Source organism: Sesamum indicum, linkage group LG10, assembly GCF_026168435.1.
Source record: "Sesamum indicum cultivar Baizhima isolate 11 linkage group LG10, ASM2616843v1, whole genome shotgun sequence".
Classification (NCBI taxonomy): Eukaryota; Viridiplantae; Streptophyta; class Magnoliopsida; order Lamiales; family Pedaliaceae; genus Sesamum; species Sesamum indicum.
The window spans coordinates 10,348,055-10,374,438 of record NC_142666.1 but is presented as its reverse complement, the minus strand read 5'-3'; the positions used below and the strand labels follow the sequence as shown (position 1 = coordinate 10,374,438).

The window sequence follows — 26,384 nt, the reverse complement described above, 5'->3', positions numbered from 1 at the left end:
GTGATTATGACAGACTGTAAAGCAGCCAAATTCATGTTTCAAAAAGATTTTAAACATGATGTTTCTAAACAAATGTTTGCAAGATGACAGGCTCAATTAGCCCCATTTGATTTTGAAATATTCTATAAAAAGGGAGAAGATAATAGTCTTCCAGATTTCTTAACTCGGGAATATTTTAACAAATGACAGGCATGAACTCCCGAGGTCGGGGATCTTCCTCTTATAGAGGTCGAGGTGGTCGAGGCAAAATACCTGAGATTATATCTCAGAATGGAAAACAAAAGCTCATAGCTATGGATTTATCACAAGATCCTGAATACCAGGCATTCTTAGAATATAAGAAAGGTCAGCAATCTCAAACTGAAGGGAATGATAGTCCCTCGTATGCCAAAATAATTGGTGATGAAGAATCTGAATCCAATAATATTGGATTTTCAAAAACCCAACATAAAGAAATTATATTTCTTTTGGAAGAAAAAGATTTGAAATGGAAAAATGATCCATGGGTTTTAATGCAAAGGTATTTGGATAATTCATCCTTACCAGCAAGGACTTATAAGTCCAGATATTTTTATGAACAAATACTTGTTCAAAATGGCTCATGTGAAATATCACATTTTACGAGCACAAATAAAGAAATTTATAATTTCAGCAAAATGATTATCAAAAAGGTTATACCTTTGGAAGATTGGGGAATTTCTCCTATGAAAGATAAAGAAATTTTGATCAATAAATCAGCAGTAAAAAATATAATTACTGGGATTATTGTGATGCCTTTATGAAGGTATTAGATTATGAAAATGATAAGCACAAACATTCCTGGTTTATAAAGGTTTGTGCCAATGTTTATAACACTGATATCCCACACTGGTTTATACACTGGTTTTACTATTTTGGTCCCACTCCAAATATTTTACCTGAGAAAATAAAATTCTTTTTTGATAAATGGGTGGATATTTCACCACAATTGATAAAGAAACAAGAAGCTAAACTGTTCATAGAGGGAATAGCCTCATGTTTCTTCTTCATTGAATTTTCAATATCCTGGATCTGGAAATGGACGCCAGAAATTGGTCAGACAGAGGCTGGAATTCCTTGCTTATACAGAATATCCCATATTAAATTTTGGGATAAAATGATGAAAACTGATCCTAATACAAAGGAAATATTTGGAAAAGAGACAATGGATCTCCTCCAGACGAAAATTAGCGTCTATGAAAATCAAAAGGAAGATATTGCTACCCCATCTCCTTTTGATCATATCTCAAGGAAATTCAAAATGAAGTCAGCATTTCTGACTAAGGAGCAGATGGTTGCTGCATATGTGGAAGAGATGAAAAAGGACCTTATGGCACATTTTGGGGAGGATAATAAATCCACCAAATCAGATTCAACCATGGCATCCGAATTCATGCAAGATGCTCAAGATCCAAATGATGTGGAATTTGAGGATATTTTTGAAGCTATCAAGGAAACCTTGGTAGAAAAAATTCACAAGAAGGATATGGAAGAATCTTCCTCAAACCAGGCAAGAACTGGGAGAAAATCTGATTAAAGAAAGTATCAATGCATGATTATCAGTGTCAAATGACGCATTAATAAGCAATTAATAAGATGACGTAATCAATGACGTCAAAACAGACAGAAGGCCGGGAATCTCGGCTTTTCTACTATTCATTTTTGACTTTTAGTTCAATTATTATTGTAACTGTAGCACTTTTTCCCGAAATATCGGTCTTATACTGTGTAATACACGGTTTCTACTGTAGTTTGTAGGGTTAGACCCCTGTAGAATAGGATCCCCTGTATCCTATAAATACAGGTGTTTAGAGTGTCAAGGGCAGAACCTTGGAAGAAACCTCTCTTTTGTTTTCTCTCTTTCTCTTCTGCTCATGTGTTGAGCAATCTTTTCTCATTGTAAATCTATATATTGAAATAAAAGAAGTTTGCTACTTAAGGACTACTGTAAGTTTTACTCGCTTTATTTTAATTTCTGTATTTTATTTATTATCTTATTTTATTGTTCATGGATAGCCTTATAGGCTAACCGATTCATGTGTTGATTCCTAACTGTTAATTACACTAGCATGAATTTGGCATCATGAATAATTAGGACTCATCAAATTTATAGGTTGGATAATAATAACTGGCCTTGACATAAAAATTATGTTCTAAATATATGGCTCCTGGTAAGACCCCGGTCATAGCCATGTTGAAGGCGTTTTTAGGGGCAGTTTGGAGTATTATATTTGGATATAAATTTTATGAAAGGTTGCCGGTTATTCATTATCTTGTAAAATTATCCTATCTCTGCCTGATGATCCTGGTTGTAATGGTATCAGAGCCATGGTAGTAGTAATTAATATGTTATGGATCAACACATGACTTTATTCATGCATCACATGAACATACTTAATAAGAATTCTAATATTAAAAATGAGGAATATGATATACCTCAGAATTTGGATTTATTAAATAGATGGACAATTCCAAAAGTTGAACCGAGATTAATATATCAATTAGGAACTTTTGAAAAATTAGGATTAAAACAGGTAGTAAAAACTACTGAAGAATCTATCTCATTAGATAATGATGAAATGATAATAAGATTATTATCTGAAAAAGACATTAGTCATTATAGACAAACACATAAATTTCTACATATAGGACTTGTACAAATTGCATTTAAACCTTTGACTTTAGAAGGTTTACCAGAAAGCTTTATTGCAGCTTTAAGAGATGGTAGAAATTTAAATTGGAAACAATCCCTTATGGGTATAATACAATCTAGTCTGGCACATGGACCAGTTTATTTTAATGTATATCCAAATTTACAATTATCTTTATCTGATATTAATATATTAGATGCCTTAACATTAAATGTTAAAACTCATGGTTATGATTATATGCCTGGAACAGAAGTAATATGTATCTGTTATAGAATATATTATAAGCCTTTATTTACATTAAATCCACAATGTAAAAGGATTGATAAATCAAAAAATGAAACTATATTAATTGAGACTAATTTCAGTAATTCAAATATTACTACAAGAAGACCTATTAAATGGGAAGAAATAACTTTTCCAGAAAACTGGATAATTGAACAAGCTGTACCTAAAAGGCCACAAATACATGATCATAATAAAATTATAGATATTCTTCAAAATAACGAAGGAACTGTAAATATTAAATTTGAAACAAATTCTAAATCATTACTATTTCAGAAATGTAACTCAATGAGATCTTACATATCACCTATAGATTATAGGGTAGAATTTCCTATGCCTTCTAGAGCCTCTACTTCTCAAATAAGAGAAACAGAAATATTTACTCCTGTTACAGAAAAATTATATATTAACAGACAAAATATTGTAAGAGAAGCTAATAATCAAACTCAGGATAATAATGAGTTAGAACCGACTATGTCAGAAATGGAGTTTAATATTTAATGGATTATAGCTCTATTATAGATTTTAGCCCTGGCTCTCCTGCCAGAAAAATTATTTCAGAAGAATTTAAAGACGCAGGTTATAGCCAATTCAGAGAATGGTTTTTTCAAAGCTTTGATAAGCAAGAAATGTTATATTTTCAAGATGAATTTTATAAGATTTGCAAAGAAAAAAATGCTTTAATTCCTTTTGTGACATGGTTTATTGATACATATGTCAAAAACTATATTTCTGTTATAGAAAGAAATTATAGACTAGAATCAGGGAAAGTTTATCAAGGTCTTTACCCTCCACAACAGTCTTTTCATATTGAAAAGAATGGAAAAATTCATAATTTTTCAGCCTTTTCTAAATTAATAGAAACAGACACCCTTACAGTAACCTGTAAGCATATAAATAATATGTTAAATAATATATATATATGTAAATGATATACACATACTAGTAAATAATATATTTACATACATATATATATATATGAAAGAGTAGAGAAAAAGATGAGAGTGGGCTGTGGCCCACCTCCCACCGCCTCACCCTCCCTTTCCTTTTCTTTTCTTTTGTTTTGTAGTTGTATACACATACTAATATACACATAACACACACACACAAATTCAGCGAAAAGAAAGAGGAAGAAACAGAGGTACAAATTGTAATTTAATTTTTATTAATTTATATAATTATAGTATTTAATTAGTCCGTTTATTTAATGTTGTTTATACTAAGTGATGTACTATTTAATCGGAGTATTTTACAAGTTTGGCTATTTAAAATAGTATCGAATTAAATATCAAATTGGATATAAAAATGATATCATTGGTCAATTAGATTGTTAAATTTATTAGATTTGAATGTTGTTATAGCCAATTTATATAATTCCATCGGAATTGTTAACCAAATACGCAATGATATGTATTATTGTTTAATTAAAGAATATAATAGCGAGGAATTGATAGAATATTCGTAGAAATATTCCGAAAATTATATTTAATAAATGGTATGTTATTAAAGAGGAAGAATGAGGTTTTAATGATAATTTAATTTAAGGTGTTATTAAAAATGATAGTTATAAATGTATAAGGAGTTTCGTTAAATAAATTCCTATGAATCACTTGATAAATTATAAATATTTTTATGAAGCCTATAGTATCTAGTTATTGAGAAGAACTAGAACGAAGATTTATATTTCGATAGAAGTGGAGTATTAAAGAATTATTGAAAATGGTACAAATAATATTTAATATTATATTTAAAAGAAGTTACGATATTCTCGATATATTAACTATATGCGGTATAACTCATTATAGGATACGGGGGTGAGGTGAAAGGACTGACAATTAGCGATTGAGTAGAAAGAAACGTTGTAAGGTCGAGATAAGTAAATAATTAGTATTATCTATATATGCTTTCTGTATTTGTGGTTTTATTGTTATATGAATTTGTGGTTCGTGTTGACGTGGATTTATCTGAAAATATATGAGTAATGGATGATTTGATTTGATTGACGGTATTGTGTACGTGGAATGTGGAAATACGTTGAAATATTATGTTTGTTGTATGTTATGTTGTGGATGTCTGAAAATTAGAATATATGTATATATTGTTTTACGTTACTAGTTGCTTACAAGAATGGTGATATGTGGAAATGAGGGAGTGGTGGAAATTGAATATAATTGTGGTGTGAATACCCCTTGACGTGTTGAAAAGCCTATAAGGCAAAATGAAATGAAAAGAGCTTTGATGCGATGCTATGTGCGAAAAGAAAATGCTATGTGCGCAATGAAAGAGCTTTGATGCGAAATGAAAATGCTATGTGCGAAATGAGAATGATGAGCCGGCTGTCAAGGGGGTTCACTTTAATTTATATGACGGTGAGATTGAGTTGATGGGAAAAACACGATATCACCTTCTGGTAAGCAAACTAGGAAAAAAAGAGTTTAATTGATTATTTTATTGTGAGATAGCTATGTGGTGTACTACAATTGATTATGTTGGAGTTAAATTGACTGTAATCCATGCATGTTGCCTACTTGTCATGTTTGGGCTGTGTTTGATGTACATATATAGATAGGGCTGATTATTTACTTACTGAGTGGCAGGCTCATCCCTCTGTTGACATTTTCTTTCAAGAGTAGACTTTGAGGTATCTGACTGTTGAAGAATAGGTCTACGCACTATACTCAGTCAGGTCGGGCCAGTATGCTGTTTCTCCTTTTTGTCAGCTAGAGTACAAATCTTATTTTGTTTGTATAAAGAGAACGTAGGAGTGGAGATTAACTGTGGTGGACTACTCGAGGTGTTTGATCTGTATATATGATGTTGTGGGTTGATTATGTTGTTATGACGTTGGGGTTACGTATTCATATGGATTAAATTATTATGTGCATTTATATTTATAAACACAGGGATTGCTATAAGTATGACGTTTAGGGTAGATATAGCCCTTGTAGCGAAGGGGGTGCTACAATACGACATTACACGAATTGTTCACCCAGGTCAAGAACATGGACATTAATAAAATTCTCATCCCACGCTAGCCATATACGGTTTTCAATGGAATTATAATCAACAAACCACTTCCATTGAGGTAGCAAATAGGACTGTATATGCATAACATTATTCAGTTGAACACGCGTTTCAAGTATGCCCAAGAAATGTAACCTGAATTTTGAGACAAGGTCCTTTAATGCAAGCCGATGGTCTCGTTTATTCAGCCTACGGACATTCCACATGGCAAGGTTCAACATGGGTTATGATTAATGGGGCTGCTTGTGTTAGGACCCCTCGAGGATTCACCTGCGTCATCAATTAATTCAAAGCATCAAAGGCATTATAAATAACCAATGCCTTACCCCTATCACCGTGTTTGGCATTTTTGCATTCCCTAAGCATTTCTCCCTCCTCACGTCTCGGTATGTCAACCATTGTCGGTCTCATCGATTTTCTGCTCTTTTCATTATTTGGTTGTGGTAGAGGAATGTTTGTTTTTGCCACATACACAGCTACTGGTGGTTTACTCGGTTTGTGTGGTTTGTTAGTGGACAGTCCTTTGCCATGTGCAAAGTCATACAGTTTGTGCATTTTGGAGGTAGCCATTCGTATTCAACATCGACTTTACAAGGTATTTTCCCTCTATTTTCATCTGATGTCATGACTATGATATGTTTTGTCAACTTTTGTGCTACATCAATCATCACACATACACGAGCGAAATTCAATCTCGTGCATGCTCTCGTTATTGCATCCGGGTAAAGAGGTTTACCCACTGCACTAGCAACCGTACTCAATCCATCAGTGGTCCAATATTCCATAGGAAGGTGTCTAAATTTAATCCAAACAGGTACATGCTTATGTTGGAGCTTTCTCATGGCCATACCTGGTTCCCACTTTTGCAAAACTATTGGTTGTCCTTGGAACAACCAAGGTCCCCCTTCGATCACGTCTTCCATATCAATAAGTGTTTTAAATTGAAAGAAAAAGAATCCATTAGCTGTCGCTGTGACCTCCTTCAGTGCTTGCCACATCGAATGAACGTATTCCTTCAAATGATGATAATACGGCTTTTTCCCCAGAAAATATCCGACAGCCGTAGTTTTCCAACATTTGGATCCATCACGTACTGTGTACAAGGACGGCCGGACTATAGTTTCCCCATTTTGAACCGTTGGGGCGATAAAAGATAACATTTTACGGGACGAATTATTAAACGCGTGGGCAATTTTATCTTCATCAATCGCATTAGGGCTAGCATGTAGTGGTATGTTCCCAACAAATAATCTAGTCGGAATAGTTCTTAAGCCTATCATACAATATTGTTGTATCTTGGACAAGGTTCTTATAATATGGAGCTATATAATTCAGACTACTATATTTTAAATATTTATGCATGTAATTTAATATAAATATTATAAGTTATATAATATATTTTTTTATAAAATTAAATTGAGCTTGTAAATAATTTTCTTTGTAAAACATATTTTCATATTGAACTTGTAATTTTTTTTTATGTATTATATAGTTTATATAAAGTTATACATTTTGAACATTATTGTTTAAATAAAAATTTGAGTGAAAATTTTAAAATTATTAAAAGTAGTTTTGAGAGAGATTTTTTAATTAAATATACTTAGGAAGTGAAAAAAAATATAAAAATAAGTTAAAATGGTGTTTTTGTTCTGTCAACACTAAATTACTTTTTTACGGGGACTTTATTATAAACAAAAATTTGAGTGAAAATTTTAAAATTACTAAAAGTAGTTTGAGAGAGATTTTTTTAATTAAATATACTTAGGAAGTGAAATAAAAAATATAAAAATAAGTTAAAAGGGTGTTTTTGTTCTGTCAATACTAAATTATTTTTTTACGGGAACTTTTGTTATAATAAACATAATTTAGGGTCAAAATGTATAATAAAAATTTTATAATTTTGTAAAAGGTTTATTAGCGGTAAGATGGTCGCATGGTAAAACATATTTCAACTCTCTCCTCTTTCTCTCTCTCTCTCTAGGCTTTTGTTTTTCATGGATTGCACGAAAAATTCCCCAATTGGTCGTATCTATTCGATCGAAATGGTAAGCAAATGCGCGTTCCTGATTTCCAATTAGCTTATACGCTATTGTTGGCTTACCCATTTTCTATCTCGTGCTGTGATTTATCGAATGTTTTGGTTTAATTTTGTAGGAATATGGAGGCGGAGATTTGGAAGCGAAAATTGACATGTTGCTGAATGTGGAGAAGCAGATGAGGCAAGTGGGTGATGTTGCAGGTACGAGGAAGGCCGTCACACCTCTTGAAATTCTTCTTCTCACACCTCAAACAATACCCCTCAGTTTCTCCCTCCAAGAAAGCCAAAGCCGGCGAAGGAGAGACGCCGCCGCAGTTCAGTCCTCCCACCGCCAAAATACCCTCACCCAACCCCACCATCAAACCATTTCCCTTCTCCTCTGTTCACTTCTTCGAGGAAAAAGTTTAAAGAAAGCAGGTGAAGTTCATGGTGGTATGGCCGACTCAAGGGTTCGAATGTGATGGTACGGCAGCACCCGCGGGAGAAGCAGCTGAGGATGTGGGTACAAATCCAAGAAAGGAAAACCCCGCTGGAAAAAACCCTTAAACCACCGTTTTCTCCCCATCATCAAACCCCACCCACACTCACATGGTGAAACCCTCTCACCTTCATTTCTTTTTTCTTGTGTTCATTTCTCACCCAAAAAACAGAGTAAAGAAAACCAAGAAAAGCAGGGGGGAGAGACAGAGCGAGAAGGAGGCCTCAAATTATGGTATTGCGAAATGTTACTGCTGTTTGAACAATCCTTCTTGGCCCAATATTTTCTCATTGTTCATATATTGATAGATAAAGAAGGAATACTGGAATACTCTCTGTTGATGTCCTAAGTTTGCTCTCACTTCCTTGCTTGCAAATACTTTCTCCCTCCATCTTACATGTCATCTTTATCTTGCTTTCTAGTGCTTCTTTCATTTAATTTTTGCTTTGAAAATCCTAATGTGTTTAACTTGCTCTATTATAATATCATATGGTCAGTAATTTTCTTCTACTTAAAATTAGAAAAATGTTACTAAGGATTGTTGGAACAGTTTACATCTGAATTTGATGAATGTCTTCTTCTAGGTTTGGGATTACACTGGTTTTGGATATACAAGGTACAATGCCAGAGACATTAACAAAGAAATACTAGGGTAAGCACAATTCTGCAGCTGTCTCCTTCCGTGATGAAACCTGTAATGTTCACAGATAATCTTGTTTGTGGTTTTCATTTAGGTGTGTTGTGGAGAATAAAGTGCTTCATAGATCTTTATTATCATGCTTCATAGGCCTTTCCCTCTTTTTTTTTTTTTCTTTTTTTCGTTTAATCCGTAATACCCAAACCTGAGGGTACATGTCTGTATAATTTTCCCGTAATCTTCCTTTGTTATTCCAGCTCTTAAGATGTGACAATTTGTAAGACATGAACATTTATCTAAATCATGAGTGTTCCATGGTTGCTTAGGTGTCATTGTTAAGAGGATATAAATCAGACAGGAGACCTGCAAACTTGACAATGATGGCAATTCTGGATGGCTTCAGAAGGCATATTCCGTTGATTTCAGGCCACTCAATGTACCGCGTGCTGCTGCATTCCAAGGGGCTCATTATATTTCACCATTGAAAAGGCAAATAATCTCGTATGCATCTGGTGAGCAGAGATTTCCGCTTTTCTTATGACTTGTAACAATTAATTTTCAGAACCATGCTAGTTCTTTTTGTGAATGATGAATTCTATTACATGAAGTTTTAATGGAAGCCACTTTTTCTTTTGTAATGTTTGGTCCCCTTGACCTGTCCAAATCCAATTTTCATCCCTCTTTATCTTCTATAATTCAAGAACCAGCTTCAATTTCTGATGGTTTTAAGGGCCTTCACAGTTTATCATTGTTGGTTATTACCACGAACAGTTCAGTCTCCTTTCCAAGTTGAAGACATTCATCTTCTAATACCATATTGTGAGTGAGAGGGTGTTTCTGCTGTTTGAACTATCCTCAAATTAGGATTTCCTGTACAGTTTGGTCTTATGTAGACTTTATTCGAGATATTCCTGTATTTAGTCAGTTTGGGTAATATTGAAGCTGATGAGCTTCTGCTCAAATATTGTTTCATTTGGTAATTTACTGAGTTGTGGAGCTTTGTGAGTACGTGTATCATGAATGATTATGCTACTCAAGATTGAATTATGATCAGCTACCCCCAAAACACTTTTATTGTATTTGTTCTCGAAAATATTCAACTTGTTAATAGATCTGAAACTTATGCGAACCGATTCATTAGTTCATTGGTAGTGCTAGCTATTCTTTCGAGTGGATGGGTGGGCTGGTCCTCGTCCTACGTTTATCTTTTTAATGTTGTTCAAGGGTTGAAGGAGTATAATATTTGGGCATGGAGATTGGGTGGTATTAAGTTAAGCACTAGTAGCACAATGACATCGGGAGGAAAATAAATGGAACATAATTATTGTCAAAATCTTTTAGGTACCTTTGAGGACTTACCATGCTGGCGATCAACATAACAAAGCACGACGGTCTTGTTTATAAGAGTGTCATTTTTGGCTGTGTTTGTGTGTATATTCATTTTGTTCTTAGTTGTATGTTGCCCTTATAAGTTCATGATTGATGGTTGGTTAAGGCTTCGTCTTAACAACTACTTATCTTTTTTAAGCAATGCACTGGTTGTTCATATATATATATATGTGTGTGTAGACATTTGCCACATCTAATGCATTTATCAATGTCTTTGTGTTAAAATGTTTCTGGACCACATAGGTAACCAAGCTTGTACACTCGGTTAAGGAAGGTTCGGAGGAATGGTCCAAGAAGGCGGTAGAGCTTGAGGATTCATGAAGACTTTAGACGTAAGTTCTATTTATAATTTGTTTATCCAACAATGGCGAATGATGCACAGTACACTAATTCCTCTTGTGAACATGCAGTTTGGTTGTGGAATTTCAAAATTATCTGTTTGTCTTATGTCTTCATGCATGCTGGACGCGAATGGAAGGTGTATGAGGTGGCAAAGACGGTCTTTGGAAACAATGAAACAGAAACTAGAAAGTCTTTGCAAAGTGATAATGGTGGTAAAAAGTTGATCATTTTCTTGGCTTTCACTCTTCATTTCATTCATCAAGCATTCCTTTATATGTTTGCATTGTTATCTTGAGTTCTTGATATTTATCATCTACATTATGGGGTTGTGATTTTCTATTTATCTATGGCAAGTTTGTTCCTTTGATAAATAGTGTTGGATGCTTTTTTAGTGGTTTTCAGTTACTTTACTACTGTGGTGTGGGTGTTTCTCATCTTGTTTAATTTGGTTGTGCTTTTATGTTATCTCATTCAAGTAAAACGATGTGTATTGTGTTCTTTGTGGTATATCAAGCTCTGTGAGACATTTTGTTGTCGGGATGTCTGTAATTGTTTAGCATTTTAGGATTAGACTCTTGGTTCAATTGAAATTACATGAAACTTCTCATATTCTAATTTTGATTTGAACAGCCCAATTCACCTTCCAAATGAGATAAAACCATTTCAAAAGTAAAGAATTCCATGACATATATGTAGTGTTAATTAACACATAGGAACCAGAGGGTAACTTTTTTTAAAATTTTTGTTCATCTTTTGTTATCCTATCACACTACTTTTGTTTTGTTTTCTTTTGCCAGTTACTATCAAACTACTTCCGTTTATATTATTTTTTTAGTAATTTGACAAATAAATGTGATTTAGGAAGTCATAAGATTGAGACATGAATGTGCACTAGCGTTATGTGATTGTCGCTTTGATTAACTGTGGAGTCGTTGAGGCATAATTTCATGCATTTTGAATTGCTTTGAAAGAGAGTTGGAATTTCTTTGCTTCTACTAAATCTTAGGATTCTTGTGGGATCATATTTGTTTGCTAAAACACTACCCGATTGATCCTTATATCCCTAACATGGGACATGCATCCATTTTGAAAAATTCAAAGGCCCTTCCCCTTCCAGAAAAAAAAGAAAGAAAGAAAGAAAAGTAAGAAAAAGGAAATTACATCTACTCCGCTGGTTTAGGTCACTTAGTAACTGGGTAACTTCATCACAAATGTTGTTATTCACGTAAAACGGTGGCCGGAGCTATGAGTATGCAAAGCACTTTAGGTAAAACGTCTTTTGGTTGAGTAACCGGGTGCCTTCACCACAAGTGTTGTCATTCGCGTCAAAAGGCCAGAATGCGACGTTTTTTGGTTGAGTAACCGGGTGCCTTCACCACAAGTGTTGTCATTCGCTTCAAAAGACCGGAAAACGGCCTAAAGAACACAAGTCGCGGGCAAAAACAAAGGAAAAAAAAAGAAAATAAAAGCCGTGACTAAAGCAAAAGGGGAAGAAAAAAGAAAAAAAATTCATTAGTGGCCAAAGAAAAGAAAGAAAAGCGGAATCTGTCCCGACTAGGTAGATGTGAGGAGATAAAAGGGTATTGTGATAGCATCGAGGATGATAACACTTTGAAATCCATAGATTTTGTGGAAGCTTGATTGTCCTCCTCTATACTTGGCAAAACGAAGTGCTGTGATGTGATTGGCCTCTTACCCTCGTTATGATAAGTTAGCATTTGCATAATGTGTTGCGGCGTTTGTGTTTTGAGATTATGTGCCCATAGTATTTCATTCTGTTGGAGGCAATAACTTTAATGACTTTGCGGCAGTCCTTTCTTTTCTTTATTGATTTATTAAAAAATTGTCACATTTCTTAGTGCTGAAAATTTTTGTGTAAAATCCTCTACTTTGGCATGCCTTTTCTTATGTGACTACTATTTTTGGTTGGGAGGAGGAGGAGATAGATTCTGGCCTTGTATTTATTGTAACAATATTTAAATTCTATATTATTATAGTTTTCTTTAATCTTAATGAATTATTCCCTTTAGATTGCCATCCCAGCAGGGTGAGGGTGCAAGTTCAGTATATAGCAGTAGTGCATCTTACATGACCGCCCCTTAAAAGGAAAATGTATGTGCTTGCATGTATGAGTTAAAGAAGTCTACCATGGTGCATATAGACAAGTATTATAAATTTTTCACTTCTAATCTATACTGGCCCATGAATGTGGTTTATCCAGGTATGTGAGGTTGGGAATCATTGTTAACTAATAATTGATAATAAAATCAGATTCCTTTTTTGTGTTCCATCTTCTGTTAAACTCTTTAATGAAGTTCATCAGATATCTTTCAGTTACATTTGCTACACTTGGTGAGAACACCAGATGATGTCCCTGGATGTGCTTCTTAGTGCTGGTGTTCCGTGGTGCAGGTGACTATTTATATGCTATCATATCATCTTTATCATTTGTCCCCTACACTCTTATGCAGAACCCATTCATTAGTTCATTGGTAGTGCGAGCTATTCTTTCGAGGGGCTAGGTGTGTTAGTGCTCTCCTGCATTTATCTTTTTATGCTCTTGAAGTGTTGAAGGAGTAAAATTCAAGTCCATACTCGACAATAGATATTGGGCGGTATTGAGTTATGAGCTCACAGCAAGGCGTTTTAAATGAAAAAAAGATTACATCATGAGAAGAATATATGGAACATAAGTACTGTAAAAATCTTAGGTACCTTTGAGGACTTAGCATTTTGCTAGGGATTTTCTTATCCATTGAAAATCAACAGATACAATTAGATACCATCATTTGTAATTAGGTCTGTGTTACTTTTTGTTGCCCTGCATCTTTAGTGATTTAATCTTTGGTTGCATTGTAAGTCACTCTCTTAAATCAATGTTTTTCTTGACTACTGGTGCAAAAAGCTCGAGAATTTGTTGTCAGTTCCCAAGAGCTTATCACTCAGGGTTCAGTCCTGGTAAGTCGCTTGTGGTAAGTCGCTTGTACTGGCTTAATTCCTATCGATATTTATGTTGATCTATCTAGAGAAGTTATTTAATATCAATATCTGAAATTAAAGTGCTTATTCTGTTTATTCGATCTTATTGTTTTAGGATATTATTGTGGAGATGCTGCTGATATGGCTAATACTGAATCGTTGAGCGTTGCAAGAGAAGCTGCAATACATAGTGCAGCCATTAGGTGTCCTCCAATGGTGTCTCGCTTCCAGTTATCATATGATCTTGCAGTCTCGTTATGTTCTAGGTTTGTTTTCTTTTCTTATGTGTGATCCTCTTCTGGTATCACGCAGAAATGGTCTCTTGGAAATTTAGTATTTTACCGGCATTCCTTTTCTTGTTATGCCCCTGTGCAGAAACTTATGGTAAGATAATAATTATTATTTAAAATTGAAATATATGCAAATAATTGCTTCATTTATGTAATATATGACTTTTGATCACAATTGGAATGCTAATTACTGTGTCGCGCTGTAGAATGATGCATGTTAGTTGGAGCTAAATGAAGGTAATTTGGTGGATATCTCTAAGTCATAAAGTATCAGAGCATTTTAGAGGATGCTTGATGGTTTTGATTTTTTGAGTGCAATAATGGCAATATACTAAAATCGTCCACAACAGTAGACATACTGTCCCCATATTCTTTTACTATTCCTTTCTCGAATTATGATATGCCTGTTGCTATGTAAATTGTTGAACTTATGTACATGAGCATGCAATTGCAATCTCTGGGGATTTTGGTATCTAACTATTTGGACAATGCTCTGGTCCGTTGTTGTGGGATGGGATGTTTGATGCTACATTTAGGATATTCTATACAGTTTGGTCTTATGTAGACGTTATTGGTGATATTACTTTTTTTTAGTCAGTTTGGGTAAGATTGAAAGTGATAAGCTCGTGCTCAAGTATTGTTTCATTTACTAATTTACTGAGTTGTGAAGCTCTGTGAGTACATGTATCATGAATGATTATGCTAGTCAAGATTGGTTTATGATCAGCTACCCCCAAAACCCTTCTATTGCATTTGGTCTCTGAAATATGCAACTTGTTAATAGATCTAGATCTGAAACTTTGAAATAATTAAGCAGGCTGTTCAATTTGAGAATTGGAGTTCATTGGGTTTAGGCCTTGAATTGGTATCCTTTTGTCTATACCTGTATCATCCAGAATGGTACCATGATGCCAATCAGGATCACCATGAACTCTGTGCTTCCTGTTTCCATCATGTCTACTAACTTGTATTGAACTACTCTAGCTCTTTGCGGATCTTGGGGATCTTCAATAGCACTGAAGTGTTGTTTATATATCAAACTACTGCTGAACTGATGGAGTTGAATTAGTATCTAGTTTCTATAGAGACTAATTACTGGACTACAGACTATGATCATGATCATTCTGTTGCAGTTTTTCGCCACAGAATATGAAATAAAGTAATTTCTACTGTGATAACGAAGAATTTTTCGCTCTTATGATCATCTACATTTCTTAGACTAAATATATATATTATTAATTAGTTACTGAACGAGGTTCTTTCTTATTTACTTTGTTATTTAAATAGGATATCTATGGTAGAGAAATTTCTGTTTTTCCTGCGCCAAAGGGACAAATAATGACATGGAAGGAGTCTTTACTTGATACACCTACCTATAGTTGGGTATGCTTGTTTTGCAATGTTCCTAAAACGGGCGTGTTCTTTTTCAGGTAGGAGATGTGGCATTGTCCATATTTTACAGTATAGTAGCCCCTCATTCAAATATAGATGATGCTAGAGATTGTTACACCAACCCCCAGAGTAAAGAGGATCTTGTCAAGCTCACGTTGTCTTCCACATATTGCACAAGTAATATTTTTAAGTGCCTGTCCTTCTATTGGTTGTGTGTGCTCTTGTCCCAATTTGGCCAACTGAAAAATCTACTCAGACTTATTAGAATAAAAAATTGCCAAAAACGCAGAAAGTTATGCTTATTATTGTATCTTTTGTTTATCTACCTGGAGAGCATGAAAAATGTAAAGGTTGATATGTGGTTCAAATAAGTTCCATCAACCTTTGTCCTCAAATATTTGAGATTTTCAATCTGGCAGTTCTATGATTTGTATTCGCTTAGGGATAGTAAGTCGAGGATTATGTTGATGGATATGCGAGGGTGGTGTAGAGCATTTCCGACTTCTGTTAAAAGAGTTCTAAATTTTGCTTGTACGTAGATCTGGTACAAGTTGGTTCAAAAGAATTATGAAGGGCTGTTCATTTTGTTTTTCCCTTCCCTCAATCTTTACTCACTTCAATGAGCAGGCCATTCTTTCACGTACATAAAGCACTGGGCCCCTTAAAGCATTCCTTTGGTTATGAGCTTGGTTACATAAAAGATTGATGTGTGGCACGTAGAGTAAAATAGGATCAGAGCTTTATGCTACAATAAACCGGTTGCCTTGCAAGCCATTTAAAATGGGAGTCAGTTGTCCGGTATTTATGCTTATCGTCACATGAGATGCACATTGGAGACTGATTGAGCAAACAACTGTAGAAGGGTCACTGGAACTATTGCACCTCCTTAAACTAAGATATAGTTTTCCTGTAATATGCACTTAGGATATCCACGTTTACTAGTATCCTTATACTCCTGGTGTTTTAAAGATGCAACTTTTCATATTCTCTTGTGCCTTTTCATGGTAATTATATTATAACACTTTCACTTTGGAAGTGGGGTAACTTTTGTTCCTTTCTTTGCCTTCCACACAAGTTTGAGATGTTTTCGTTATTTTTTCTTTTGTTTTTAAGCTGAACTAGGCAGTGGCTCGATGGTGGCTCCCTCAATATGCACATTGTTTCTCAATTTCAGAGCTTCAGTTAATGAACCAAACTCTTTCCTCTATTTCTTATGTGCAGGCAATGCTTTCTGGTGAACCAACTATTGTTGATGCTGTTGCTGCTCTGCTGAAAGCTATAGTTACTAGGAACCCAAAAGCAATGATCCGACTATACAGTACAGGCGCATTTTCTTTTGCTCTGGCTTACCCTGGATCTAATCTTCTTTCAACTGCCCAACTCTTCTCAGTGACTCATGTTTATCAAGCTTTTCATGGTGGTGAGGAAGCTGCAGTTTCCTCTTCTCTACCTTTGGCGAAACGTAGTGTTTTGGGCGGCCTCTTACCTGAGTCATTGCTTTATGTACTGGAACGTAGCGGCCCAGTTGCTTTTGCCGCAGCAATGGTTTCTGATTTTGACACTCCTGATATTTTGGACACACAAGATGCGAGCAGAAAATCTGATCCGTCAGGTAGCCCTGAATCTGCAACTGGAGTTTGCTACTTGTCTTTCACCCGAAGCATCTTTTGTTAACATTTAGTATTTACATTGTAAAACATGGTGGTGCTTGAGTCATCCTCAATGCAAATAAGTGCTGCATTTAACTCTCAGTTTTATTTGATTAGGTTCTTCAGCATCTTGGTGATTTCCCTCAGAAATTGTCACAGCATTGTCATTCCTTATATGACTATGCTCCAGTGCCACCAGTGACATCCAGAGCTGAAAGATGAAATGTGGTGTCATCGTTATTATCTTCGAAACTTATGTGATGAAATTAGATTTCCTAATGGCCTATTGTTGAACATGTTGAGTTTTTGCAATCATTGCTAATAATGTGGAGAGAAGAGTTAACTCGAAGGCCAATGAACCTTTCTGAAGAAGAAGCTTGCAAGATACTAGAGATTTCCATTGATGAAGTATCCAGAGACGACGCCCCTAAGAAACCAAGTTTTGAGTCAGTTGAGGAGATACCTGATATATCAAAGCAGATTGAGTATATTGATGAGGAAAAGCTCAAGAGACAGTATAGGAAACTTGCAATGAAGTATCATTCAGACAAAAATCCTAAAGGGAGGGAGAAGTTTCTGGCAGTGCAGAATGCTTATGAGTGCTTGCAGGTATGCCAAATTCCTTGATCCTGTGTGAGGATCTGTCGTTACTGATAAAAAACGGAGACTATATGATTAAGCTTTAGAAAAAAAAAAGAACATATAGACAAGGGATCTTATAAGCTGCCAGATCTTATTTCAAATGAATTAGTCGACTTGTTTAGACACCGTTTTCACAATTAAGCTGTTTATTTGACTGGTAGAAACTGCTCTAAAGGTATTTATGCTGTCAAGATGAACCAAATGCTTTTTTACACATATAAATGGATATCGGTATTGGTTTTAAATATATCTTGGAACTAGGAAGGACACAGGACTATATATATATATATTTAATTCCTAGATATGATACTACCTTTAAGGTGTGGACCAAGAAATAAATTTAAATATATAAATTTAAGTGGCTTTTGCGGAAGAGTGAAAATGTAAATCATAGGGCTTTCCTATGAGGTTTGGACTACTTACATATGTTTCCCTTTGGTTTTGTTGCCTGCATCTAATATTTCATTCTGCAATCAGTACACTTCTTGGAATATGATCAGCAAAGTTGGACAAAATTCCTAAGTTGAACCCTACATATGAGGATTTTTATGAGGCATGTCTTTGGCCGGAATGCAATCCTCTTTAATTGGTTGTATTTCTTTATATTTGAGTTCCATGTTTCATATTTTCTTTTTAGTGATCTACTGCTTTCTTATTCCTCTCCCTTAGGTGACCGTGCAAGGATTGCAAGGTCCCCAGAGTTGGAGGTTGTTGCTTCTCTTAAAGGGCCAGTGTATTCTATATAGGCGATATGGGAATGTATTGATGCCATTCAAATATGCTGGATACCCTATGCTCTTAAGTGCCATTACAGTGGACAAGGATGATAACAATTTTCTTTCCTCTGATCAAGCACATCTTCTAGTTGCATCCTCAGAGCTTGTTTGGTTGACGTAAATTCATCATCTGCCTTTAATTTCCATATCATTCTTCTTTAGATAAGTACTTTGTAAATGTACTTTTGCTTATGCAATTTCCACATATTTAACTTTCAGGTGCGAGTCTTCATCATTGAATGGTGAAGAGCTTGTGAGAGATGGTGGAATACCTCTTCTTGCAACCCTCCTTTCCCGTTGCATGTGTGTGGTCCAACCAACAACTCCTGCCACTAAACCGTCCGCCACTATTGTCGCTAACATAATGCGAACCTTTCCAGTTTTGGGTCAGTTTGAAAGTGCGAGAACTGAGATGCTTGAATTTTCAGGATTAATTGATGACATTGTTCATTGCACTGCACTTGAGCTTGTTCCTGCTGCTATTGATGCTGCCCTGCAGACCATTGCTCACCTTTCTATGTCCTCTGAAATTCAAAATGCCCTTCTGAAGGCTGGTGTACTGTGGTAAGATAGATCATTATATTGTTATGATTATGCTTTCATCAGTTTTCTAGCATGAGATTCTAGTTTCTGGAAGTTCGCAGAACACTACTGTTTCTGTTATGGATTTCTGGACCGTCCTTTTATATTTATCGCTTAACCTGGTTCCAAGTGACATATTGCTTAGTGACTTAGTTTCTATTCGTTCATTACTTTTCACTCTTTTGCCCATATAATTCTTCGTAGCTCATATATGGATATTGAATAATGAAATTACCCATATTGGTCTATTTATAATGCTCTTTGTGCTCATGTGGATGACTTTGTTGCTGGCATTTTCTCTGTGTCTGTCTGAGCTTGTATAGAAAACTTATTTGCTTGTGAAGGTGGTCATATTTTTATTTTTTTAAATTGAAGAAAATGTTGGAGCTGTAGTGTTGAAGATGCTTTGTGGCGACTATTCTTTGAATGCCAGAATATACTTTTTCTACGTGAAGTGTGAAAACTTGAGCTTTATGAACAATTTGAATTTTGAAGCCACTGCATCAGCTGGCACATGACTGTTACATCTTACAAAAACCACTCAGATGTTTCTCAAAAAACTGTCGTACCTTGATGTTATAGTTTTCTCTTGTGGTCTGTTACTTGAATCGAGGTCCATTTACAAACTTGAGGGTTCATAGAGTTAATGTTTATTTGTACGGTACCTTTTGTCGAGTCAATTTGCTTGCAAAGAGAGTCCAACATTTATTTTAAAATTGAACAAAATCTTGGAACTATTGTGTTGAAGGTACTTTATGGTGACTATTCTTTGAAAGACAAAATTTCTTTATTCTGTGACATTGTGGAAGTTTATGGTTTATGAACATTGTGAACTTGAAGGCCTCTGCATCAGCTGCTATGTGCCTGTTATATCTTAAAAACCACTCCACTGTTGCAAACTGCTTTATCGTGATGTTATGGTCTTTCTCAGGTGGATTTTTTTTTTTGAATCCAGGTCCATTTCAGAAACTTGTGGTTTTATAGGGTCACTTTTTGTTTATTCAGGTACCTTATACCATTGTTGCTCCAATATGATTCGATGGCGGAGGAATCAGATAAGACAGATGCACATGGTGTTGGAAGTAGCGTTCAAATAGCAAAAAACATACATGCTGTAAAAGCATCTCATGCCTTGTCAAGGCTTAGTGGTTTGGTTGACGAGGAGATCCCGACGCCCTACAATCAGGCTGCAGCTGATGCCCTTAGAGCTTTACTAACCCCTAAACTTGCAAGCATGCTGAAAAATAAATTTGCAAAATGACCTCCTATTCACATTAAACTCAAACTTGGAGTCCCCTGAGGTAAATGGTGCAGATTTTGCATTTTGACAAAGAAAAAACGTATTGGATGCTACTTGAGCATTGCCTCATCTTCCTGCATCAGTATCTGCATATTTTCTTTGAATGTTGTGAAACTCAGGGCACTATAATGGGGCAGGCTTCTTAACATACCTTTTCTGATATGTAGGCAATATTTGCTTCTTCTTCTTTTGTAAGTACTTTGTTGGTTCTATTAGAAGTAGATAATTGGGGGAAAAAAGAGAGGAAAGCAATATGTTCTACATGTTTGTGTTATTAAAAGTTTTCAAATTGGCTTTAACTACTTGGTATGTAGTTGTCATGAAGATTCTATAACTGATTCAAGTTTCATTTTTTTTTTCTTTTCCCGATTTACTTGTTTACTAGCAAATCCGGGTGGTTTGGTGGCATGGATGTATTCTGGACGTTCTGCATTTAAATGTAGAGAACTTAATTTTCTTTGAACTGTCTTTTGCACTGGACATAGTATTTAATTCAAAGAATCTCTTGCAGCTCAACTATTGGTTCTTTAAGGGAAGAGGTTATTTGTTTGCATCTAATAGAGTATCTTCTTCTGTATATCTATCTTGTCTGATCAAAGAAATTTGGTGTTGGGCCTTAAAACCTATGCCCTTCCTATCTATGACTAGTTGTGAAGTTTCCATGCATTTCTTATGTTTGATATGCGAACCTATTTGCACATTTTCCTCCTCCCCACCCCATAAAAAAAAAACAAAATAAACAAAAAAAGAAGCATTTTGCACCAGAAGTTCTTTTCACGAGCCTGAAGGTTTTATTTTTTGCATAATGATTAAGAAAAGGTTATCTATTATGTGCAAGCTATAATTCTAATCTATATATAGGTTGTCTTTCTGATAATAATTGGGGTGTGGGTGTTACTTTCCATAACTATCTAGATTGAAAATGTTTTAAACACATATACTGTAGTTCCAAGTGATGGCCATTTGTAGATGCTCTATGCCATAGTTGATGACCTTGTGGGACTCTCAGATATCATGACATAGTTTCACTTGATCTTTCATTTACAGATAATCTGGAATTCCTCCACCTGAGTAGAACTTTTGAAATTTGTGGAAGAGCAGCGTGCAAGCCTTAGTCATCATGGTTCCTATGACCTTAAAGATTCGCATTCCTTTGTTTATGAAGCATTATCTAAGGAGCTCTATATTGGCAACGTATACTTGAGAGTCTATAATGATCAACCAGATTTTGAAATTACTAAGCCTGAGGACTTCTGTCTTGCCCTTGTTGATTTTATATCACATCTAGTCCATAATGCACCCGCTGCAAGCATGGATACTCATGTTAATAGTGATGTAACCACTGATGGATCTGCCGAGCAGCATCTGATGATTCTTCAGCATCACTTGATGGGAAAAGCTTGGAGAGGGAGGATTTGGAACTAGTTAAAAATCTTCAATACGGTCTGCTATCCCTTCAGGTAGAAGTCTGGTGGCTTTTCGTCTGACACTTTTTTAGTCACCCTTGACACCTTTTTTTCTGTAATTTCTGTAATTTCAGCACTTGTTGACAAAGAATCCGAATTTAGCTTCAGTGGTCTCCACAAAGGAGAAGCTATTCCCCTCTTTGAATGCTTTTCTCTTCCTGTTTCTTCATCAAGCAACATTCCTCAGCTATGTCTACTTGTTTTGTCACGGTTGACAACATATGCACCTTGTGTGGTTTTCATTCTTGAAGTTCTCTTGCCAATACAAGGTATGCTGATCTCATAGATAGCGGTTTCTTAAGAATTCTATCTTGCGCTCTAAAATGGAAATTCTGTGTAGAAGAGATTCCGTTGCAGCAAAGAGCCGCAGCAGCTTCACTATTAGGGAAGCTTGTTGGCCAGACTATGCATGGGCCTAGAGTGGCGATAAGTCTGGCAAGATTTCTGCCTGATTTCCTTGTCTCGGTAATCAGGGATGGTCCTGGTGAAGCAGTTGTGATTGCTCTTGAACAAACAACAAAACTCCTGAACTAGTCTGGACTCCAGCAATGGCTGCATCGTTGTCTGCACAAATAGCAACTATGGCTTCGGATCTGTACCGTGAACAGGTGAAAGGACGTGTTGTTGATTGGGATGTACCTGAGCAGGCCTCTGGCCAACAGGAGATGAGAAATGAACCTTAGGTATAACTGCTGTGTGCTGCAGATGTACTCTTTTGTTTTTGATTGATTACATGGATGTTCTAAAGAACGCTAATTCTGTTTAATGACTTACATCATGTATTGCTGTCTAGGTTGGAGGGATCTATGTTAGGTTATTCCTGAAAGATCCCAAATTTCCACTTAGAAATCCCAAGAGATTTCTTGAAGGGCTGCTGGATCAGTACCTTACATCCGTTGCCGCCTCACAATATGATGGCCAAGCTGTTGACACTGAACTTCCTCTACTTCTTTCTGCTGCCCCGGTCTCTTTACTCAGGATGTACCCCGCTCTTGCAGATCATGTTGGATATCTTGGTTATGTGCCCAAACTTGTGTCTGCAGTAGCCCATGGAGCAAGCAGAGAAACAATAGCTTCAGAAACCTATGTATCTGAGGATGGTTCGTCGCAACAAAATTCACAAACTCCTCCGGAGCGAGTTCGCCTTAATTGTTTACGTGTTCTACATTAGCTTGCAGGTAGCACCACCTGTGCAGAAGCTATGGCAGCCACTAGTATTGGGACACCCCAGATATGCTGTGGTTTTAAGCAGCCCCCCTTTTTTCCCCTCCAAGAAAATATCATACAAAAGATGTGTTTATCTGATTAAACATCTGTTGCTAAGTTTGGTATTGTTCTGATGAGCTTTTTCTTCAGGTAGTTCCACTTCTGTTGAACGCGATTGGTTGGCAAGGTGGAAGCATCCTAGCTCTTGAAACCTTACAACGTGTTGTAGTTGCAGGGAATCGAGCAAGAGATGCACTTGTTGCACAGGATCTCAAGTGAGCATCAATATCTCTTTAGACCCTAAGTTGTAGAATTGTTATGCATGTGAAATGTGCAGACGCGGTTAATGAAACAACAATGCGCATAAATTCATCTGTGTTTTCATGATAAATTTTCTAAGATGGGTGCATAAGTAATGCAAATCATGCAATTAGTATTTATTAGATACAAAGTAATTTTCGGCCCACAACGTGCAATTATCTGTCACCTGGGCTAAGATATGGGTGGGTGATTGAGTCTGTTTTTAGAATATTGTTGGGATATGCATGCTGATAAAACTATTGTTGCATGTTCTATGTGTCATGCAATAGTAACATGGCATATAATCGTTGTAGGGTTGGTCTTGTGGAAGTTCTTCTTGGCCTTCTTGACTGGCGAGCTGGGGGAAGAAATGGGCTTTGTTCACAGATGAACTGGAATGAGTCAGAAGCAGCAATTGGCCGGGTTCTTCAAATTGAGGTCTGTACCATATCATGATTTGTGTGAACACATACTGCCTTTTCTGCATGGTGGTTTGGAAAATTCAGATGGTGCCTTTAGATTAAATGATAAATGGCTTTATATCCAAGTATAGAACATTTGCAATGAACTAACATAAAATGCCAGACCAACCTTGTGGGACAGAAGTGGTGCATAATTAGCAAAAGAAATTATGTTCTGAATTCATATGATAAGTTGCTCAAGGTGGTCTGAGTTCTATATTTTTTTAATTTCTCCAGAATATATTTGTGTTTATAATCTCTTCGTGTTCATAATCCCTTTGCTGTGGGATCTTCCATGTTTCCTTCAAAGGACAAGGAAAAACAATATGCACACCAAAATGAAAAGCTCTAAAAGGATTAGTAGTTTACAAGTCCTTGTTAAAAGCTTTTCTTGAGGTATTGTGATTGTTTCGTGAGTTTTTTGATTAGCATGCGAGAATACTAAGTGAATAATGATTTATTTAGGCTTAAGAAAATTAAAGCTGCTGAGAAGATTTCTGTATCTTCGTTTCACATGTATCTTTGATCTGCTTTGCACTGTAGATGCAGGCTTATTAAGGAGTTCTTCCATACTCTCGCATAGGATGGGCAGGATAAGGTCAGCTAATAGTGGGGTCTAGTTTTGGTCTAGGTAATAGAACCGCCAGGATAATAGATCATATGCTCTGAATTTGTGGGTTGATCATGCATAGTGCATGAGTTTTAATACATTTTAGTGGGTAATGTTGTGACACTGCAGATTATCAGGAAACATGGAGTGTAAATGAATTTTTGAAAAGCATGAATTGTTCTGAAATAATTTACATGCTAAATGTATGTGATACATGAATTAAATATTGAAAAGCATATTTTTTTTTAAAACTAATTTGCACACCAAGTATATGTGAAACACAATTGACAGATATGATGGTTTTTAGAATTCAATGGATCTTTTAGTAATTTAATATTCAGAAAAAGATGTCATATTTTGTTGTAACGAATCTTCCAATAGACGTTATTGGTGATATTCTTTTTTTTTTTAGTCAGTTTGGGTAAGATTGAAAGTGATGAGCTCCTGCTCAAGTATCGCTTTATTTGGTAATTTACTGTGAAGCTTTGTGAGTACATGTATCATGAATGATTATGCTACTCAAGATTGGTTTATGATGAGCTACCCTCAAAACCCTTCTATTGTATTTGGTCTCTGAAATATGCAACATGTTAATAGATTAGATCTGAAACTTTGAAATAATTAAGCAGGCTGTTCAATTTGAGAATTGGAGTTCATTGGGTTTAGGACTTGAATTGGTATCCTTTTGTCTACCTGTGTATCATCCAGAATGGTACCGTGATGCCAATCGGGATCACCATGAACTCTGTGCTTCCTGTCTCCATCATGTCATCTGTATGTTGTACTGACTTGTATTGAACTACTCTAGCTCTTTGCGGATCTTGGGGATCTGAATTAATACATTATTCAATTTCTATAGGCAGTTGCTCATCATCTTGTAATAAAAATTAGTGGAGGTTTTCGCTAGTTTTACTCAATCCAGGCTTAAAACTCATCAGCTAAACTTAAGCAAGCTAGTGAAACATAATATCAAGTTGAAGTTAGTGTCATTTTGTCTCTTTGCTTAACAGATGACCCGGTAGTTGTGTTTTGTCATATTTCATCTATTCTGTCTATTTTAACCATTTATGTGTCATGATTGCCTGCAAATTGTGGTGTCCTAGAAATCTTGCAATCTCTTGAAACTCAAACAATGCAAATAGACTTTGTTTTTAGTTTTTTTGTTTAAAATTTATGGGGCAATAAAATGATGTTTGAACTTTTTTTTGCACCAATCTCTGATGCGTGCTAGATGGTCTAGATGGTTTGATTTCCATACATGCAACGAAGAAAAAACACCGCCAAACTTGCGAAAGACTTTCAGGCATATTTGAAAGTCTGCTTAGAGGGAGACGGCAAGTACTCCTTTTGTTCCCCAAGCCATCTTCCTTCTAGGTAATATATTCTATGGGATAGGATGCTATCCAAATGAGTTCAACTCTGGAATTTTCTTTTGTTTGTGGTTTCGGTAATGACAAAACTATGGACAATATTTTATAGTTTGTGAAATTTGCATTGACTGGTGGACCATTTACATAATCTCATACCACTTTCTATGTTAAACTATATTGTTAGGATGTGGCTTAGATTTTGAAACTACTATCTCCTGCAGCTACTCAGCAGGCGATGCAGATATAAGAGTCCGATACAGTGAGCTCGTCTTGTGAATCTAGGAGGTACACCAATTAAAGAATTTTAACGTTTGTGGTAAATGTAATTTGAAAATGACAAACATATAATAAACTATCTTTTCATCAACAGGCCATTGTAAATTTGGTTTAGCATGAAATTGAAATGAGATTCACTATTTGCGGACTATACATAGTGTTTGTAACTTTGTGAAAGTACTTGCATTTATGGTTTCTCATCCAACATATGTTATGGTACCCGTCG

General features: G+C 35.6%; 1 long non-coding RNA gene and 1 pseudogene across 1 annotated transcript; both read left to right on the top strand.

Moving 5' to 3' along the window:
* The first annotated feature begins 8,326 nt into the window (after positions 1–8,326).
* On the top strand, positions 8,327–9,601 carry LOC148786628 (uncharacterized). Its single transcript, XR_016067979.1, has 3 exons — positions 8,327–8,725; positions 9,076–9,143; positions 9,455–9,601. It is a non-coding gene; the product is annotated as an uncharacterized LOC148786628 (long non-coding RNA).
* A 1,280-nt stretch (positions 9,602–10,881) lies between these two features.
* On the top strand, positions 10,882–24,114 carry LOC105179892 (dnaJ homolog subfamily C GRV2-like; annotated as a pseudogene).
* The last annotated feature ends 2,270 nt before the right edge of the window (positions 24,115–26,384 follow it).